The sequence below is a fragment of the Castor canadensis genome, chromosome 4 (assembly GCF_047511655.1).
Source record: "Castor canadensis chromosome 4, mCasCan1.hap1v2, whole genome shotgun sequence".
In the NCBI taxonomy this organism is placed as follows: domain Eukaryota; kingdom Metazoa; phylum Chordata; class Mammalia; order Rodentia; family Castoridae; genus Castor; species Castor canadensis.
The window spans coordinates 17,877,072-17,885,117 of NC_133389.1; the positions used below are offsets into that span (position 1 = coordinate 17,877,072).

Genomic DNA, 8,046 nt, shown 5'->3' on the forward strand with positions numbered 1-8,046 from the left:
CAAGGAAATAAATGAACAAGGTTGGCTTTGGAAATACTTCCCAGATGCATTTGCAAGATCATTTACAAGAAGGTGCATTTAGAAGATCTGAGATAAAATAAAACCAGCGAGGACATTCCTCAAGCCCTCGACCCAAAGGCAACAGCTCCATGAGGCTGAGATAGCAAATAGGAATAAAGGAAAACAGGATATACACTTGCAGATAAAGAGCTAGGTTTCAGACATGTCAGGACAAGACAGTGGTATTGTTGTACAAAATTATGGGAAGTTGCAGTGGCCCATGGAGACCAGCAGCTATCAGAAATTGCCACCTGCCTGGGATGTGGCTCAGTGGTAGAGCACTTGCCTAGCATGCATCAGGCCCTGGGTTCAGTCTCCAGCCCTACACAGATATACACACACAGAAAAAGAAATCACCTCTTTGAACCATTTAAGGAGGCCATATTTTGCAGAAATGTATACTTTAAATTACCTTACTTTTTTTGTTGTTAAAAAAAAGAAAAGAATTTGGCTGGGCACCAGTGGTTCATGACTGTAAATGCTAACTATTCTGGAGGCAGAGATCAGGAGGGTTATGGTTTGAAGCCAGCCCAGGCAAATAGGTCACAGACCCTATTTCAAAAGCACTCAACATAAAGAAAGGACTGGCAGAATGGCTCAAATGGTAGAGTGCCTGCCTAGCAAGCATGAGACCCTGAGTTCAAATCTCAATACTGGGGAAAAAAAAAAAAGGCATTTGAAGCCATTTGTAAAAATGCACAGTACAAATGCTACAAGATAAAAATAGAGAATGTGATTAAGACAAAGGTATAGTAATAACAAAAAAGGTCAAAAGTACTACATGTGAGTACTACATAGAAATGCATACCAAGTGATACCCTTTTTTGTTTTTGTTTTCTCTTTTTGGGGATACAGACTCACTATGTAACCTAGCCTCAAATTCTCAATCTTCCTGCCTCAGCCTACCAAGTGCTGGGATTACAGCCATGCACCAATCACCATGTACTTTCTGAAAATTGAGCCGTGGGGTTTTTTAGCAGCAAGAACATTAAGTACGATTGTTTGCAAAGCCTGATAAGTGGCAGGCATCACTGGCTGATGAGAACGTTGCATGTCGTGACTTCCTGTAAGCTGAGGTTTTGCTATGTAAGGTTTATGCTCTGCAGATGAAACGACCACTACAGCCAGTTCCCAGGTGGGTTCTGTACAGCACTGCACCCCTTGCTGCGTCCTGAAGTCCTTGGCCTTTTGGTTCGTGAGTTGCAAGATCTTGTCTGGTTCTAGGCACTCTCTCCTAAGACATAAAGGGCCCAGCTTTGAGGGGAGGTGGAGGGGCTTATGTTGTTAGTTTTCAACAGCAGCCTCGGCCACCCCAGCATCTGATGCTTAGCTTCCGTGTTTCCTTAGCAGAAATGGGACTCTTGAGTATACCAGTGAATTCACAGGAGTGCTTGGCCAGAAGCGTATGAGCTGAATCAGACCTAAGGACATGCTTACTGTTCCATTCCCTCCACCCCCAAGGCCCGAAAATACAGCAGCAAATAAACTGATGGCTGCCATAGAAAACAACAAAAGCAAATGGAGACTAAAAATAAATGAAAAATGCACTGGACAGTAACACTAAATATGGAACAAATAAATGTTACCTGGGGACCAGTCTTAGTGCTCAAACAGCAGCCACCCAAGCAAGGATTATTGCCAACATGGGCTCCTGGCTTTGGATTTCACTTCGATTTATTTCTAGCAGATATAATGAACATTTGGAGTTTTTTAATTGATAGCACCATGATCCAAAGCCAAGTACTGCCTTTGGGATGGGATCTTTCACTATTAACGGGAAACCTCAAAGCTAGAAAAGAGAGGCGAGATGGGGAGAAAAGTCATACAGGATGGAATGCAGAAGAAAGACCTTCTGACTGAATGTGGTTGCACAATGAACAAACACCCTGAAATATCATGCCTTTCTCTCACTTTCTAGAAATCATGCCTATATCACCTTCCAACTCCACTTGTTTAATTTTTTTCTCCCTTAGGTGTCTGGTTTATTTCACATATCACAGGGTCTTCATGGTTATCAAGTAGCAAGTATGGGAACCCCTTTTTGACAAATGTTCTTCCGTTTTTTGTTTTGTTTTGCTGAGGCGGGATCTCACTATAAGAGTTTTCTTTTGAAACCGTCGGATATGAAGCCATTTGCAAAAAGCCATGCTCAATCTTGAGTGAGCAGCGCTGAGCTCAGAGCAGCCCTGAGAGCAGTTCTGGCCTTGGGCTCCTGATTCTTAAGACAATTGCTTAACAAGCTGACTTCTTCTACTTACTTGCCAATCTGTGTTGAACCCTGCCTGATAATCTGATGTGTGCAGTGGCTATGACTAAGGTGACTGGCATTTGGCAATGCTGGCTTGAGTCGTGACTTTGCTGTTTATGTTGTCACCTATGATAACCCTCGGCTTCCCTTTCTAGAAAATGAGAATGATGAAGGCAATGCCAATCACTTTACAGAACAGTTGCAGATATTAAGCAAAAGTGTATATAAAAATGCTTATGTGGGCATGCACCAAGCCTTCCCCACAAAAAAGGTTTTCCTTCTTTTGGTGACATTAGTGACACTGCAGAAGAAATAGGACAGGCTGTAATATAGGAAGCCCATAAAACTATAATTTATAAGAATAAGAACAGAAGGAAAACTCTGCATTAGAAAAATTCCAGAAAATGTTTTCAAGCGTTAGTTCTTCTGATGACAGAAATCCAAAAAGTGAAGTAGTATCTCTTCTAAAACATTAATTGTCACTGATTTCAGGTAAATGTTCGAACGAATTTAAGTTTCGGTATTAGGGAATTCAAGTCTTTCAAACTTCGAAAAGTCATCCTATTATGCAGCAGAATACAAAACTATACAAAGTACAACCACTGTAATCGTGTTTTCTCTTATGTGGCTCTGCCATTTCAAAGGCTATTTCTTCTCTAGGAGAGAAATTATGGAACCCATTACCCAAAATGTTTCTTGTCAGCCCCCAGATTGGGCTCGTCCTATTTCCGGTCAGCAAACAGCAGCTGCTGGGGATATCCAGTTGCCTTTTCCTCAACACCTGCCACTCTCAGCCCCTCAGAGACTATGGGCAGCAAGTATGGCCCAGAGCTGGGAGCTGGGCAACCTTCCAGGCCTCGATATCTTGATGGAGAACAAGGTCCTGCCTTAGCAAATGACATTCAGCATGGTTTACACATGATGTTAATGAAATAGCTCAAAAAGAACTCATGACAAATGATGTTGTAGAAAGGATGATGGAAGACACCGAAGAGGAAGACAGACGACATCACCATGTGTTTTTAATCCTTAGCTATGGGTGTTGCAGTAAGTCTCCAGGCTGCTAGTAAGCCTGTGACAAATAAGGCATAAAAAGGAATGAAATTTCTATATATGCATCAACACAGACCTTGCAAACATAATGCGAAGTGAAATAAGCAGGATAAGAAGAACAAATATTGCATGATTTTAGTTATGGGACACACGTAGAATACGAAAATTCACAGAGACAGAAAATGGAATGGAGATTACAGGAGAGTGGAGTGGGGGAGTCACTGGAGTCATGGTCTACTGAGTACACGGTTTATTTGCCAAATGAGAGAAACGAGTTCTGGATATAGCTAGTGATGATGACTACACAACATTACGGGAAAGCACGTGATGTAGTCACACAATTGCAGAGGGTAAAACGACGGGGGCAGTACTAGGCATATTTTATCTCACTGAAAAAGCAAAGCAGTCAAAGCACTGAGGGTTGGGAGTGGCAAGGCCTGCTAAATTCAGTTTCTCAGAGAAACAAGCCACACCCGCTTCAGGAGAGTGCTCGCCAATTTCAGCAGACTGAATCATTACTAGAGGGTTACTTTGATGATTTCTGTAACCATTTTTTTAAAAATCTGAACAAAATATGGCAAAATGTTACCCACTTAATCTCAGTGGTTGTTTGTGAGTGTTATATCATTTTCCATACTAAGATTTTCACACCTTTAGTTCTTTCCTCAACCCTCTAACACTCCTCCCCCATCCTCACTTACCAGGAGGACCTTGCTTCTTATCCCCAGAGAACACCAATGTCATCAGAATTCCCCCACCTCACCTCACCCCATCCACCCACTCACCAGTGTCTCTACCACATACAGACACTGCCCACTTCCATAGAGGGGCTATCGAAATCCAATCCATTGTTTGTGCACAAGGTGCCTTAATCTGTCACCTACTCAAGACTGTCTACAGTAATTCTTCATCACCTGACTTTTCTGCTAGAATATTTTCTCCATAAAGCCACAGATTTCTGCTATAAGATTCTCCAATATATCCTAAACCTAGAGATCATTCGGACTCTCAATAGATGTTTATTAAATGAGTGAATGCATTCTTTCTCTGTATTTTTGAAATATTTTGATATTTTAAATATTAAATATTTGAACATACAAACAGAATTTAAATGCCCAAAATATTTGAAATAAAAGATTCTGCCTTGTTATTCCCATAAACCATTTAAATGTTTCAGAAGTGTCAATATTCCAACACCCAAGCTACACCTCCTAGAAGTTATCTGTATGTTACTACATCCTTTCAGAAATAGGTCTGTCCCTCTTTTTCCATGGCCAAGTGTCTCTGGACCCCTGCACCTCTGGACTCCACTGAATTTACCTAGCAGGTAAGCATTTCTACTCCCAAGAAATGTGAAAGTAGTTTTAGTACAGACAAAATCAGAAACATCAGAATACAATGAGTTAAAAGCTGGATACACATTTTTGTTTGGTTGGTTTTATTGTTTTTTGAAATAGGGTCTTGCTATGTAGCCCAGACAGGCCTGGAACTCTCCATCCTCCTGCCTCAGCCTCCAGAGTGCTGGGATTACCACCATGCACAACTGAACACACATTTTTAGACAGCAGCAATTTTCAGGGTAAAAGTTTTCTATGGCTAATTATAATATCAAATACCTTCGCTCTGAATTACACGTTCACGCTGTGTTTCTTAAAACAATAAAGGAAATGCAAGCTTATAGTGCTGGTGTAGTTATTTTTGGTGCAGCATCTACATTTCCTGTCCCCAGAGCAGGAGACAAGTGTCATCACCAATTGTTTTTTCAGAGTGAAAACACTCTGAAATAATCCTTCGTAAAATACTTTGGAAACTTGTCAACGTTGGCCTTACTCACAAAAAATGAACAAGTGTGTGTTTCCAGAGAGCCTCATTCAGCAGAAGTGAACAAATACTTTTTATTTATAAAATGTCTACTCTAACAAGTGACTGGATTAAAGTTTGAGACTTGGTATAGTCTTCTATAACATATTTTAAATTACCATTAAGAGGTTTTTCAGACTGAACAGAAACTAATAAAAATTAAATTTTACTTTTAAATCCAACATGTTTAGCTCTATGGGTAGTTGTTGCACTGTACCTTAAGTCCAATAATTTTAGTATTTAGAGAAAATGTAAAAGCATTTTCTTCCCTTGGCATGTGGTATTTTGATATTGTAGAAACTGACTGTGCATTTGAGGGGTGGAGACTAAACTTTAAAATTAATGAATAAGATTTCTCTCTGAGCCAAAATTATGTTCTATGATCTAATTTAGGGGAAAACCAGAGCTAGGGGCCAGAACAGAGTCAAGAATTCTAGTCATTTCTGTGGACTGGTCCTCACCCTAAAGCAGTAAAGATGGCCTTCCCTCCCCTGGGCTCAGGTTCGACATCGAAAGAGCAGAACACTCAGTCTACTGTGCAATGCCATGGGGTTGTTAGGTGGTGGACTCAGGGCTCAGTGGTGTTTCTGTGGCCACTCAGGACAACAGGAACATTCAGGATTGATGTCAAAAGTTGCAGTCTGCCATTGTTGGTGCTACCAAATGATTTGTGTTGATGCACTTCCTTGTTCTTAGTACAAGAATGAGTCATTTTTTTATTTCTCTTTTATTTGAGAAAGTAAATATTTACAAAGCATATTTGTGTGTGGCATTCATCGAAACAGACAGGAGAGACACAGAGTGGAAGCCAAGTACTATGAAAGAGTTCTCTCAGTGATTTTCTCCTCAAAAAGCCTTAATATTTAATTGAGTGTTCATTTTCATACATCCAGCACAAATCAAGGAGTCATAATAAGGCTTTTTTCAGCTACCATTAAAATAGAAAACTAAAACTAAAACTAAAGCAGATACCTTAAAAACAACTGAGGCCAATAGGAAAAGGGGACCAGGAACTAGAGAAAAGGTTAGAACAAAAAGAATTAACCTAGAAGGTAACACCCACGCACAGGAAATCAATGTGAGTCAATGCCCTGTATAGCTATCCTTATCTCAACCAGCAAAAACCCTTGTTCCTTCCTATTATTGCTTATATTCTCTCTACAACAAAATTAGAGATAAGGGCAAAATAGTTTCTGCTGGGTAGTGAGGGGGTGGGGGGGAGAGGAAGGGGGTGGAGTGGGTGGTAAGGGAGGGGGTGGGGGCAGGGGGGAGAAATGACCCAAACCTTGTATGCACATATGATTAATAAAAAAATAAATAAATAAAATAAAATAGAAAACATATGATCTCTTCACTGATATAACTGAGCTCATTTAATACATAGCTAGTATCATAGTACTGTAGAGTAACAAATAAATATTATTACCTTGAACAGCAATCCAAATATGTAGGGGAGTTGTCTTAATGTCTTATTATGAGGTTATTTAAAACCAAGAGAACACTTTTTTTTTTCCTTCTGTATTGGGGTTTGAACTCAGCACCTACAGACCTTGAGACACTCTACCAGCCCTTTTTTGTAAAGGGATTTTTCGAGATAGGGTCTCACCAACTATTTGCCTGGGTTGGCTTCGAACCACGATCTGATCTCTGCCTCCTGAGTAGCTAGGATTACAGGCGTGAGCCACAGGTACCTGGCAAGAACACTTTTTTTGAAATTACCAAAATTTCCTTTATTTATTTAAGTCTTATCTTGGAAAAAAACAAGACTAAAATTCAACAGGGTCCTGGGATACATTTGACAATAATGAATATTTACTGAATGAAATATATTGACATTGGCAAGTAGTAATGAGAAATCCATCCCCCTCTTTAGTATACAAGAGTTATTGCCAGGCGGGCGCCAGTGGCTCATGCCTATAATCCTTGCTACTCAGGAGGCAGAAATCAGGAGCACAGTTCAAAGCCATACTGGGCAAATAGTTCACAAGACCTGATCTCGAAAAAAAACCCTTCACAAAAAAGGGCTGTGGAGTACAAAGTAGAGGCCCTGAGTTCAAGCCCCAGTGCCGCAAAAAAAAAAGTTATTGCCATGCACAAACTGAGCACCAAGCTGATCTGAAAAACTTGACCTTCAATGTATTTCATTTAGAATTGATTTATAATTTTTCCCTCTTCCCTCCCCCCTATCATTACTGCTGAAGGTCATCTGTGGATTTGAGTTTCCTTACCTTTTTCCTGGTCTCTAAGGTCTTCCTCAAGGGCCATTCTCCAAGGAGGTGTCATTCTCTCTACAGTGGCCCAATGCACTCACAGAGATGTCCTTAAAGCCTTCTACCAGCAGCAATGGCACAAATTTTGTCATCTATGAAGGAGAAAATGGGCCCAGTCCTCTGCTAAACAGGAACCATCTTGCACAAGGGAAAGACTGATGCCCTCAGAATGAGAATGGAATCGTGACACCACTTCAAACCTGGAGAAATAGGGCAGCTTCTTACAGTACAAGAATGTACCACTCTGGTGTCCCTACAGTCAGAGAAAACAAACAAAGTTCTGTTGCCAGTGTCCACCAGAAACACTACTCAGAGTAATAATTAACAAACCCGGAAGCTCATGTTGCACTACCTGGGTTTAAAACGATCCCTTGACATAATTCCAGATCTCCTTAGAAGCAGGCGACTTTCTGATTTTCCCCATCTCACAAATCAGAGAGTGGTTTAGAGATAACTATCCTGAAAACATTTGATGAAACAGAAGTTTAGGCCTGAAAAACTAATGACTCGATTAGGTTTTTATTCACAACTACTTTAAAAGACCATGAGGAATAA

At 40.4% G+C, this 8,046-nt stretch overlaps 1 long non-coding RNA gene across 1 annotated transcript in view; it reads right to left on the reverse strand.

Annotated features, from left to right (window-relative positions):
• The window catches only part of LOC141422459 (uncharacterized), a 50,251-nt gene extending 42,484 nt beyond the window's left edge, over nt 1–7,767 (reverse strand). The window contains exon 1 of the long non-coding RNA XR_012447012.1: nt 7,450–7,767. This is a non-coding gene — a long non-coding RNA (uncharacterized lncRNA). The remainder of the gene's footprint in view (nt 1–7,449) is intronic.
• Between the last annotated feature and the right edge of the window lie 279 nt (nt 7,768–8,046).